The sequence below is a fragment of the Taudactylus pleione genome, unplaced genomic scaffold (assembly GCF_031769625.1).
Source record: "Taudactylus pleione unplaced genomic scaffold, aTauple2 ptg000004l, whole genome shotgun sequence".
NCBI lineage: Eukaryota > Metazoa > Chordata > Amphibia > Anura > Myobatrachidae > Taudactylus > Taudactylus pleione.
This window is the reverse complement of record NW_028284407.1, coordinates 2669531-2683274: the sequence shown is the minus strand read 5'-3', so window position 1 is coordinate 2683274 and position 13744 is coordinate 2669531. Positions and strand designations below refer to the sequence as shown.

The 13744-nt window shown below is 46.2% G+C and overlaps 1 protein-coding gene across 4 annotated transcripts in view; it reads right to left on the bottom strand.

The window, feature by feature from the left end:
* DYNC1I2 (dynein cytoplasmic 1 intermediate chain 2) overlaps positions 1–6929 on the bottom strand; it is a 110256-nt gene extending 103327 nt beyond the window's left edge. For 2 of the 4 annotated variants that reach the window (XM_088470510.1, XM_088470523.1), the window contains exons 1-2: positions 6736–6929; positions 741–784 (exon numbers count right to left, since the gene is read on the bottom strand). The gene's annotated coding sequence lies outside the window, so the exon portion shown is untranslated. The remainder of the gene's footprint in view (positions 1–740; positions 785–6735) is intronic. The other 2 variants (XM_088470533.1, XM_088470519.1) reach the window with 2 other exon arrangements.
* Between the last annotated feature and the right edge of the window lie 6815 nt (positions 6930–13744).

The following is a 13744-nucleotide window of genomic DNA, read 5'->3' as shown; positions in this document are numbered from 1 at the left end:
ACCTAATTGTATCTGCATGTTTTTTTTCTTTTTCTTCACACAATATTGTTTGATACAAATATCTTGTTAAACATATGCGATAAACAATGTAACAAGGTATATATTTTGATATTTAATGATTAGTTTCAGGAAACTTCCTTTGCATGAACAGAATGTTATGAAACAAATTACATTAGAGTGTCCTATATTTAAACAAAAATGATTTTTGACACAAACACCTGTGATGTGGGCATACTGCAAGTAATTTCACTATGATATGAAGCGAGACAATACTAAGACAATTATTGCATTGATTTATAACGATCCAATGGAGATCTTGTGATCTGGACTTACATATATTATAATCAGTTTGTTTATCTGGAATTTATAAGGAGATATACAGATATTTTCACCTAACACATATGGAAGGGATACATGATAATTTTTTCATGTAATACACCATACTCCCTGCTATATTTAGTATTTTTCATGTATTTTATACTTTATGTGATTCACTTTGTTTGATATATGTATGTTATGTGTCTTCTGTAGTCTTATACCACGAGCCAACACTTATTTAGGCTTGTTTATATTTAAATTTATAGATCTAATAAAAGCTACATTTTAAATGTATTAATAATACAAAAAGGAGTGCCCCAAAAGAAGAGTGCTTTTTTCTTCTTGTTTTTCTGTGCTCTGAGGCACAATAAATAACAAAAAAAATCTGCTTACTAGTTAAAAACGTAACAAGTTGAACCTACCGTGCAGCCTTACAGATAGCTAATGAAGGATTTCAAGCTGAAATCTGAAACAGAAATAAGAGACAATCACAACACTTTTAATATTATTTCACCAAATTATGGGTCTCTCTGCTGCTGAGCTGTGTACATAAAAAAAATGTTTTAGCTAGACAAATACACATTTAATGAGCATAATAAAACCTCTCTCAACAATCCGCACAATACATACTTGTATACCACACAAAAGTAGCATGTCTAGCGACTTGCCTTACAGCCACAAAATATAACAGTATATAGTATAGAGCAGGGATGGCCAAAAGGTCGATCACGGTGGACGTCCGGGAACAGCCAATAAGAGTCAGGCAGATTCTTATTGGATGCTGAACCCAGGGCTGAGGCAATGTGCTTAGCCGACGCCGGGCTGGAGAGGTGCCGCCGCTGCCTACTCCATTTGCCAGGCGTCTGCTTAAATTTTGTTACCGGCGGGCACCTGGCAGCTCCTTCCCTGCAGCCAGAGGCTGGACCTCACTCCTGAGCTCTGCCTTTCGGCTCACGCAGTGGGCACTATGGGAGAGATGTCATGACATCTCTCCCGTAGTGCCGAGCTGAAAGAGCAGTAGGGCGGCGGCGGGCACAGAAGCGGGGATTTAGGCAAGTATGGTGTTGTTTGTGTGTGTGGGGACTGTATAAGAGGCACTACTGGGGGCACCGTATAAAAGGCACTGCATAATGTGTACTGTATATCAGGGGCACTACTACAAGGGACATCGCATAAGGGGCACTACTGCAGTGAATATTACATAAAGGACACTACTGTGGGCATTGTGTATAAGGGGCACTACTGTGCGTTGTACTTGCTGCAAGGTCAAGCCCCCTTTTTCAGGCTCGGTAGATCACAGAGTTCACAAGTCTGGCCACCCCTGGTATAGACGCACTCATCCGTTTAAAATGAGATTCTAGGACCCCAAAAAGAGTACATATAATTTAGAAAGTGTTGCAGATCTAAATCAGCAGAACCCCCTCCCCCCACACACACAAATTCCATGTCCCCATTTGAAAACTTGAGCATGTTCCGCACCTCTGGTCTAGTTTAGGGGTTTTCCATTACATTATTAATTTTCATATTTTTTCTACAAAATATTTGTTAAAATTCCTTTTACTGACTAATTGGGTTTGAGAAATGGAATTCAATTCTCTTTGCGGGGATATAGCTCCTTAGTTAGTATTTGGAGCTATTCAATTGCTAGCGCTGTAGACCTGCAGTTAGCGGATTTCTGCTCGCAAATTCCTGAGGTTCGAGAGGAAATCCGCGCTAACTAGTGCCTAGTGGTGTTACCACATGAGGTAACAGCATCGCATTTGGCATTTAACCCGGGAGATGTAGTGTACAGTGCCTAAACCCTGGGCAATAGTCGCAGTAAGGTGCATCTCTGGTGCTAAGTGCCCGGCGCAATGCCATCAACTGACTAGCTCTGGGCATTTAACCGGGGAGCTTCATCCCTGCAAATAGAATTGAACTTTACCATATGACTGCGAGTTTTTCCCACAGGTGCCAGACATTTGGTATTCAATTGTGTAAGATTTTTTTTTGGGGGGTGGGGGAAAAAATTGTATGGACTTGCTTCTGAAGCTCTTGGAGACCCCCCCCTCCCCCCAATGACCAATTATGCAATTGGAAGTTTCCATTTAGCTTAGGGCAGGGGCCTTCAACCTTGGCCCTCCAGTTGCTGTGGAACTATACATCCCAGCATACGCTGCCATAGTTTTAGCATGCTGTTATATCAAAAAGGTGGCAGTGCATGCTGGGATATGTAGTTCCACAGCAGCTGGAGGGCCAAGGTTGAAGACCCCTGGCTTAGGGCCTTATTCAGAAATGAACGTTCATCCGATGAAGAACGTACATCTCTGATGGTTAGGGGTCTCGCAAGTATAGGACCCGTTCTGTGCATGTTCAGAATGCATGCTCGCAGACCCCCCCTCCCCCAAGCTGCAGTATGATTGACATGCTGCTGTGTTTGGGTGGCGGAGCAGAGGTGTTTTCTGGGAGGGATGAAGCCAAGGTCTGCATCGGCAGACGCAGATTCGTGGCCTCTGAAGTGACCAGCACTCACTCGATCAAGCATCAGCCCCCGCAGCCTGACCAAAGGAACAACCATGGCGAACATCAGAAGCAATGGTTGCAATGCTGCTCGCAAATGGAGCAAGGTGGCATCTAGAACCTCTTCCTGCAGATGGACGGAACTGCTTGTGTGCGGCTCTGCCATTCATCTCTGAATCAGGCCCTTAATTAGTCCACAAGTATTTACCTTCTGAAGCCCTCTCCTCCTCCTCCGCTTTCCCAACATGCTGGTCTTCTTCTGCAGCTGTGTGCGCGAGATCGTGCGAGTGTTGTAAGTGTGTGCGAGACCCCCGGTCAGTATGTATGACCCCCTGTCAGGTGTGTGTGTGACCTCCATGTGTGTGTTGGTGTCAGCAGCAGGAACTACATCTCAGATAAGCTCTCTCTCCTCCGCACCTGGACTAACCATTCAGCTTGACACCAACAGGAGAGAGGGCTGACAGGGAAGATGAGAGACGTAGGAGTGGCCAGAACACATCGGTAAGTGGACGATGTTCCGCATCTTTTTTTCCCTCCCCCGTAGGATTTTGCCTGCAAATAATTTTGCGTCCCTTTTTTTTATTATTGAATTTTGTGGTATTTCAAAATTGGGTGCGAGGTTTGCATGATTTATTTGCAGGCAAAATCCAACACCTAAATGAACATGCCCCAATGACATGGAAAACCGATCATCGATCACAAGGAGCTCAAGGCCCGCGGATGTTTGGGGCAACACAGGTAGAATGCTGGACAAAACATGAATGCCTCGAATACTTCTTTTTCCATCAATGCCAGTGATGGGGAACAGACGGCCCTCCGTAAACAACAATTTGAACACGTAGTGATATAACAAAACATGCATATATTTAAAAAAAAAAATGGGCAAAAGAAGAGAGGAAACAAAATATCAACCTCTTTATAAAGCAAAACAGGCATCATCATAACCCAAGTGACAACAATGGGGGCAACACTAGTACACATACTGTATTCCTCACGCTAATACTACATACATCAATATTACAGATTCCTTTCAAGCTGTTTACAGAGTTATAGGCAAAATAATATAACAGTAAATAAAAATCAAGTGAACAGTCCCCAGTGCTGGATTCACTTTATATGCTGGAAGCAACTGACCTCCACATAGGGGAAAATTCTATTTGGCATGACTGAATTGCCGTGGCTGATCACATAACGGCCGATTATGGTAGCGCCCACATCGCAAGTTTTCCCCGCAACCCCATAGAAACGTGCAATGCCAGCAGGACACGATGTGCTGTTCTAGAAAGGAACATTGCGTCTACGGGGGTATTCAATTAGGCCGCGAACAGCCGGAATCGGCGATAAATCATCGCCGATAACGTCATTTTCGCATGCTTCAATTATCCCCGTATTCATTTACAAAGACTTTTTGCCGGTTCGAAAAGTCTTTGTAAAAAAACGGGGATAACTTTTCACGTTTTACATGGCGAAAAAAAAAGTGCAGAATTGGGATTTAGGGGTGCAGGCTTAAAAAAAAAAAAAAAAAGCCTGCACCCCTGGGAATAGCCCCTAAAAATGAAAAGTTTTTTTTTTTTTTTTTAAATATGTACACCCCAAAAAAATTTATTTTAATTTTGGGGTAAAAAATAATAATTGGGGAACAGTGTTTAAAAATAGGGAAATAGGTTCAGGTGCATTTTTGCAGAATTTAAAAAAAATTAGTTTAGGGACTTAAGAATATGCTAGTACCCATTTTCATGTACCCCAAATTTGATGGGACCACTTTTAAAAACGAAAAAAAAAACACCTAAGTGCTCTTCTGCATCACTTCTTCAATGTCGGGAAAAAAACACCTGCCGCGGCTATTTAAAAATGCAGAACGCATTCTGCAGGGCTAAACGGGGGTACCCACAGTTATGCCCCATGTCTAGACATCATTAGGGGGGTCCCAGGATGAATTCCTCAAAATTCCCCTATTTTTCCCCGATACCTTTCCGCAGGCTCCAAATTGAATACGGGGATAAAGCGGGCACGCACCCAATACTATATCCCCAGAAAAGCTCCGATGTGGAGAGAAAAGTCAAGTATGGACTTTTCGCTCCAATATTGAATACGGACCTAAGTCAGTAATTTAATTCTCCCTATATGAGGTAGACGGCAAATCTTAATCACAACACTTATTACTTCCATAATAATGTTATGAGTTTTAAGGAAAAAGACTATTTAGAAAGATTACATTCCTAATTGAAAATTTAGTGTCAATAAACTTGTCAAATAGTCTAAAAGGTACCTTTGTTCAGTCTTATGCTGGGCATACACTATACAATTATCTGAGATATCTGTCCAATCTGGTTGGTTGGAATTAAAACCTGGGAGCAAATGACAATCGTCCATTTCCTCACAAACACTGGAAAACAGACAAAAATGGTCGTACAAATTGGTTAAAACACACAAATTTAACCAATTTGAACAATTGTTTTGTGTCTGTTTTACAGTGTTTAAAACCATATGATCGACTGTAATTTGCTCCCATACATTACCAGGTTTTCATTCCAACCAGCCAGATATCTGAGAGAAAATTGTATAGTGGATGCCCAGCTTTATTCTCAAAATATTTGACCCAGACAAGTATACCCAACAAGGACCTGTCCAAAATGCTGAAATAATTGTGAATACTACATTACAAGAGTTTATTTGCTTAGTACACATTGAACCTATGGACAATTCAGGGTTTCATATTTAAGAATAGTATCTGTATGCCATAAATTACATAATTAACCAACGTAAGGGGCAATGGAAGCGCATGTCTGTCAAAATGAAATTCAGGCGTAAAAAGATAAACGACACCTAGCGCTATAGTGAGGAGCAAATACTGTAAGATGTTCTTGACAGAACAACATAAACAACATTGGAGATTGCGGCTGGAAGGATAACTAAGCCACCATAGAAAACATCTTATTTTACATTTTATAGCTGGTGCTAGACAGCATTAGACCAGTGAGTCACAGGAGGCCGCACCCAGGTCATTGCTGGCTAATGCATGGAAGGAAGGAAGTAACACTATCCAGAAGCATCACTCACAGCAGCACCTCAGTCAGGATAACAGGGCATCTCCTGCACTGGAACACATAAGCACATATAGATATGGACTTACACCATAACGCTGAAATTATGTATAATCATATATCCCTTTTCCACTGGCCAAAATACCCGAGTTATTGCCATGTCAACCCGGGCAGCGGCTCAGTGGCAAAGGCTCCTAGGAGAAAATCCCGGATCGATTGACCCGGCATTTCTTCCAGAGTTTCCACCACCCTGGCGTGCAGAGGAGAGCTGGAGTTTCTGGCGCTTGGTGATGACATAATCTCCAAGCGCCGGCACTGCGCCAGTGTGCACGACGCCGACCCAGGAATACCGCAGTGGGAATGGGGTACATCCCAGGTCTGACCCGGCTTGGAACAGTGTTCCAAATCCTGGGACAGACCCGGGATTTTGGTGGAAAAGGGGTATTAATTAGTACTTCACATCCTAGGCAGGAACCATCATAGGGGTCATCCTTACACTGGATACTGGGGTACATGACTGATGCAGGGATACCAGGCCCCCTGGCAGTCATATAGAAAGGTCATATTTGGTGCTCCAGCACTGTGGAACTACAAGTACCAGCATGCCACATACTGGGATTTGTAGTCCCACAGACTCTGGAAGGGCACAGATTGCCCTGTCCTGCTGCCATAAACAATTAAGACTATCTACGTTTAATGACTACAGCTGGCAGGCCACGCTGGGGATAGTAGTTCCACAGAGCAGCCGGGAAGACACACTGCCTGAGCCCATGACATTCTGCAGTGACCACAAATATGATGGACAGTCATACTGACAGACAGCAGGCCTCACACCTAATAGCGTGACTCCCAAACCCCAACACCCGGTACCCACCGGATCACCAGCCTCACTGCTCCCCGCTGTCTCAGGGCGCGTCACTGCCCCGTCTCCCTGTGCGAACCCCGCCCGACACCGGCCACAGATACTGAGAGGGGGACTGGACTGAAGCTGCTGTACGGCGAGCGATGGAGGCCAGAACACCGGAGGCACAGCTGAAATTACGTCATTGACTACATTGTGTCTCCAGAAAGACGTCCATTTTGTCGTGGTCAATTCCGTAAGTGAACACGAGGATTGGTCTCCGGGAGTACTGCTATCACAGCGTAGTTCGTGCAGACACAATTTGAAAAGTCTTTGTTTCATTGTTTAATTTTTATTTAGGTTAACAATAAATGGTCGACAGGCAATAGGTCAACAAGGTCAAATGGTCGACAGAGTCAAAATGTCAATTGTTACACGGTTGACATATACTAAGGTCGACAGTGTCAAAATATCAATACAATTCGTCGACACTTTTATTTTTTCTTTACCCTAATCTTCACCCTAACCCCACCCCTAATGCCCAACCCGAACTTTCCCCTTCCGCAGCCTGGTCCTAACCCTATGCCAAGTGCCTAACCCTAACTCTCCCCTAGTGCGTAACCCTCCCACTATTGCTTAACCCTATCCCAAACTTACCGACTTTTAGCTCCCTCGTTCTGGGAGGGAGCTGTCGGGCTTTCACTGTGGGGGGCGTGTTGCTGCAAAAGGGGGCGGGGCATGGGGGTGACAGCACTATTATGTCATCGTGGCCCCACCCTCTCTTCACAATACTGATAATGGCGACTCAGCGCAAATCGCGTCACCGTCCCCCTGCTCCCGGGTTTATAGTGTAACCGCGGGGGGCTGGACGGGTTGCCTGGGGGCCAGGAGGCTTGCCTGCCTTATTGTGGGACCGGGAGCGGCACCCGATTTTCGGGAGGCTCCAGAATCAGGAGGGTAGGCAAGTGTACCCTATTCCGCCTCTTAGTGCAGAGGTTCCCAAATGCGGTCCTCAAAGCTCTCCAACAGTTCAGGTTTTAGAGATATCCATGGTTGAGCACAGTTGACTTAAATTGTACCTCGGTCAATTTGATTTAACCACCTGTGCTCAACCATGGATATCTCTAAAACCTGAACTGTTTGGGTGCCTTGAGGACCACGTTTGGGAACCTCTGGCTTAGTGCCTAATCCTAACCATCCCCTTCTGCAAGCCTAACCCTAAACCTCCACCAAGTGCCTAACCCTCATCCTAACTCTAACCATAAACCTGAAAACCATGAAAAACCGACCTTTTCTGTGTCCACCATTTGTGTGACGGCATTTTGATCCTGTGGACCGAAGTCCACATCGAACTTTCAACTGTCGACCATTTGACCCTGTCTACATGTTGACCATGTCTACCATTTGCATGTCAACCATCTGGTGCTGACCTACTGGCTGTCTATCTAGACACTAGATATTCCATTCCTAATCCTGCTCTGCACCTACCACTGACATGGCTTTAGAAATGTTGCCAAGCATGAGGGTCTGCCAAGGCTAAACCATACATTGATAGGCCACATGTGTACCTGGTCTCAGGGCTTTCACCAGAGGTGTCACCGGGGTCTGGTGACACCTGGTGAGCACACCGCATCCCCCTCATGCGCCCAAAAAAGGGGGAGTGACCTAATAAAAGGAGGCAAAGGAGGCATGGCCTCACACGAAATCCCTCTGGGGGTGCGGACAGCACTGCTCCCCACCTCTGGAACTCTCTCCCACTCACCATCAGACTCTCCACCTCTTTGCAATCCTTCAAACGGGCTCTCAAGACCCATTATTTCATCAAAACCTTCCAGCTGTCATTCTAACTCCCTGATACATACACCTTCCTCCCCATCTGTGCCACCCCTGTTTGTCTTCCCCTCCCCTTTTAGAATGTAAGCTCTTATGAGCAGGGCCCTCTAACCTCTTGTACTTCTCCCTACTTTAGTTTCATCTACTTCTTACTCACCACTAGGGCACCTAACACTTGGCTGCTTTTGCTCTGTTGCTTATCTGGGTGTTATGGTCACTAATGTAGCAATATATATTATCCTTGTCCTGGTCCTGTATTGTATTGTCCTGTAAGTCGCTTGTCTACAACTTGTTTATGTGCTTTGTAAGGCGCTGCGGAACATTTGTGGCGCCATATAAATAAATGATAATAATAATAATCCCCGGTGTTGCTAGGCTGCCCCCGGAGACTAGTGCCTGCCCTCGTCGGCTCCTAGTCTGTGATAGGAGCCAAGTGCTGCAGGAAAATATCACTGAAGGGGAGCCAGCATTTTGGTGGGTCTATTGTGTGCCGCCACAGGGGGCGGGACTAGAGATGAGGTAGGCATGACCAATGCTGTGGGGGTGTGGCCTGTGCTCTGGGGTGTGGGTAGCAGTCTTGAGAAAGTCCCGATGGTTTACGGGACGAAACGCGTTGACGTCATCCAGGCAGACGAGGTTTCCACAACAACAGCACATTTGTGCACCGCTATCTTTTTGGCGAGTCCTTTGACCAACTGACCGCCCACCATCTTAAGCTCAACGCTTCCCGTCACACGGCAGCCGGCACATCTCCAGCCGCGGCTTTACACAGCCAAGGACAGGCTGAACCAGGACGGACATCAGCGTGGACACGCTACTAAAGGACGTTTCAATATATTACTGCCTTTAACATTTTAATCATTAACTACCAAGTGCAGACACTATTCTCACACTGGGACGCCAGTAGTGAAGAATCACATTCATCTGTCCGTGGGATTCTGCCATTTGCTAAATAGCATCAGTGTTGCATATCAGTGACAATTCATCAGTTACAAAGTGTTGTGGAACCTCTGTCTAATATTGATACGTGAGTAACCATTTTATACTCAAGGTTTTTTAGCTAGCGTATTACACATGATACAGCCATTTTGTGATATCATCCATATCTATTAATTTCCACATGATACATGTTTTAATTTTAGCTTTTTGTTTGTTATTTATGTTCAGTATAAAATTGATGTGTCTTATCTATTAAACACCATATTTTTATTTATATTTATGTCTTTAAGCCTCCTGTTTATAAACGGACAGCAAACTGTTTATATAGATCATTACAGTGTCACTCCCAGTGCTTAGCGCAGTATATCCTGTTTTATTTGAGCACATAAATGGAATGAGGCAGTGCAGGAGGCAGACGCTTTACTAGTGTGCGTATGGACACACTACTGGACAAGGTCATAAGGAGGCCTGGGCCAACTTCTCTGACTTTAGGCTGATCAGCTACTCTGGGCCTGATTCTGACCCGCTCGCGAGCGCTCGCAAGCGGGTCGATGGTGCCCTAGTGCGCATGCGCACGATGGAGGGAGCTCCGTTGTGCGCATGCGCAAGACCCGAATAGCGACGTCCAAGCCAGGCCAAGACGTCGCTATGGGTCTCGCACCAAAGGGGGCGTGCTGTCGATGGTGAGTGACAGCACGCCCCCGTTGGTGGGAGTGCCAGGGGCGTGGCTGCCCAGACGGAGGCGTTCCCATGGGAACGCCTACCGTCTGGGGCCGGCCCCACTGACATCACTAGTGATAGAGCCAAAAGCACTCCTGGGCTTGCGGCAGTGAGACCCTACCGCAGGTTCTCGTCGCAAGCCCGATGGTCGCGATGGTCTTGACCATCGCAACCATCTTTTTGGCCGTTCGCATAAGCTGTGGGTGGTCACCGCTCCAATAACAGGTAGGAGGGTCCTGATTCAGAGCGAGCGCTCTAGTCAGAGCGTCCGGCTCTGAATCAGGCCCTCTGTCCCTTTAGGTGCTGAGTGGGTGATGAGACCTTATGTTGCATCTGAAGAAATTGTGAAGTCTTCCACTACCCTGCAGCAACATTTGTATTATGTCCTGGTCCAGGGACGTAGCTAGAACTTTGTGAACCCCACAACAAAATTTTAAAGGACCCCTTCCCCCCTTGGCTTTTAGAGAGACACATTTCTCTGCAGTGGTGTGGGGGTGTGCTTTCTGATGCCTATAATTTTTAATGCAAGCATAAAGCCAGACTTCTTTGAAACAGAAAAAACCCATGTACTGGAGCACCAAATATGTCCTATCTGTATGTAGCTGACTGCCAGGGGACCTGGGCCTGGCATCCCTGCATCAGTTATGTACCCCAGTACGTACCCCTTCCGGGAGGGAGATGATTGCCGGCGAACAACGGGGGGCATGTCCTGACAGCTATGACACGCTGGGGGTGGAGCCGGGGGTGGGGTTACACAATTGAGTCATCATGGCCCCGCCCCCTTTCACAATGCCGTTATTTTCGGCACTGTAAAGCACCCCCCCCCCGCTGTGGGGATTACTAGTGTATTCTGGGGGGAGGTCGGGAGGGTTGGGGAATGTCGAGAGCCTTGTCTGCCTTTCCGGGGGGCCAGGAGCAGCACCCGAAAACCGGGAGGGCTCCCAGCCAAATCGGGAGGGTAGGCAAGCCTAGGGAGGGCTGAACAGTGACTGTGTGGGGGGGCACAATATTTACATTTGGATCGGGTGAGGGGGGGGCTGCATATATAGAGATTTCCTGGTACCTTATGCAATTTGCTGGAGTTGCTTCCATAGGCTTGAGAATATCTTCAACATTATATTATGTCACTGCTGGGTTCAAACCACAGCCAATGTGCCACTAAGTCTGGTTTTCATCAAAGACGGAGCTTGTCTGAGGTTGGAGGGTAAGAGGATGGACGGGTCAAAGCATCCCTGCCAGTGCTGCTACAGTCAGAACCACACTCAGGATGGCATGAAAATCAGCGACCAGCGAAGTCTGAAATAACTGTAATTACACTTTGCGTAAATGGTAGGGCCGGCGCTGCGTACAGGCCAAATGTGCTGCCCACTCGGCACTGCTGGAGACATTTTTGCTACCTAATGTGTGCTTCAGTGTAGGGGCCTATCTGTAATTGGTGCAGGGTGTGTGGTGCACACACATTCTATGTACTTACAGTGAGCAGCTACTAGCATGATAGAGGACACAAGGGGGGAGGAGCCCACTTGGACACCACACACGGGCCCCCTCTTCTCATAAGAAGTCCCTGGTCTTGAGTTGATATGAGCCAGTTATGTGATTTGTAATATGTGAAATCCTTTCCCTTTAATGAAAACCAGCCTAAATAATTTCCATTTAATAGTTCTTTGATCTTCCCAATTTTTCTTATTATAATTTTGTACAGCACAGAATACACCCATTAGACAAAGTTTTATGTTATATCTCTGTGCAGGCCAGGGCAGTAACTAAGGGTGAGCAGATGGTGGGTGCTGCAGTGCAGAGCCTAGGGGTCAGCACCGTCACTCCCCTTTAGCATTTGGCTTGCAGATTGCGTAGAACAGCAACCTGGAACCTAGAGAAGACCAGAGTGTCCTTGCTTCTTCTTGGTCCTAAGTAGAAAAAGGAGGGGGATTTAACCCCCTATTGTACCTCAGCACACTGAATAATACCTGCAACAATATATGAAGACTACATGGTCATAGAAATTCAGAGATATTAGTTGCATGCATTTGCAAATACATGGGAGGCTGCTGGGCCACGTCACGGCTTCTCTGTTACCAGCAGTCTCTAACACTAAGGGGTTCACGTCCGGGGCACAGTGCACCCCAAAAAACGTCCAGCCCAGGACCCCCCCAGGGCATCACACGAAAATGTAAAAAGAGTGACAGTGCAGTGTAAAGTATAGCTGTGTGTGAGTAATCATTAAGTGTGGAATGAGAGGTTAAAATATATGTGAAAAAATACATGAATAATAAACAAACATAAAAGGTGATGTGAAAAGCAACTATGTGTATTAAATGGTGATGCCCTGAGGAGGCCCAGCCAGACCAGTCCCGGGGGCCCTACGCCCAAACGCTCACCCCAAATGTAAAATATACCAATTATAAAGCCTCATGATAAAGGCACATATATAATTTTGTCAAATGTAAGGCCTCATGATAAAGGCACATACATAAATGCATCCAAATTGAGAGCCAGCTTACCTGGGAGTCACCCCTGGGAACTCCAACTAGCACTACTAGAACCAGCATGCCCTACTAATGCTGGCTCCTTCATGCAACTCATAACAAACAAACAAAAATGGCAGCTGCTCAATCAATCTAGCAGTACTAATCAGGTGCATGAAAGGGAGGGGTCATACTAAGTAGAAAAAGGAGGGGGATTTAACCCCCTATTGTACCTCAGCACACTGAATAATACCTGCACAATATATGAAGACTATATGGTCATAGAAATTCAGAGATATTAGTTGCATGCATTTGCAAATACATGGGAGGCTTCTGGACCACGTCACGGCTTCTCTGTTACCAGCAGTCCCTAACACTAAGGGGTTCACGTCCGGGGCGCAGTGCACCCCAAAAAACGTCCAGCCCAGGACCCCCCAGGGCATCACACGAAAATGGAAAAAGAGTGACAGTGCAGTTCTTCTTGGTCCTGGCAGGCAGGAGCTCGCACAAGTTCTGAGGAGGGGCCAGCACAAATTTGGGGGTGGGGGAGGCACATGGCAGAATTTTGTCTGATGCGGCTGTAAGGAAATGTAAGGTGTTGTGTCTGTTAGTCCTCTGTCATATTTTATGCATCTTTTCTAGACCTAGCCACATACCTCATTGACATCATATTCTACCTCTATATACCACACATTGGGTGAGATGCACTGAACGGAAAATGCTGTAAAAACCCTGTTTCCGGGCTTCTACAGCATTTTCCATATGCATCAATGTGTTGCTGCCGGAGTTCTGATGTGGTGGGTAACGCCAGCTTCTGCTGGCGTTACCTTATAGAAGCCTAAGAGCTTCTATTGCATCGCGCTGGTATGAGGGATCCGATCAGATCCTCCCAGCATGCCCCGCGGCTGCCGCGTCACTTTGCACATGCGCAGATGGACTCCTGGGTTATAAACCCGAAGTCCACGAGGCGGCAGGGATCGCAAAGGACAGCTATTATCGGAAGAGCTGTCCTATGCTGTACTGATCGCATATGTTAGTGCATATGCGATCAGTACAATTGTGATGTATGGCGGTAAGTGGCGCAC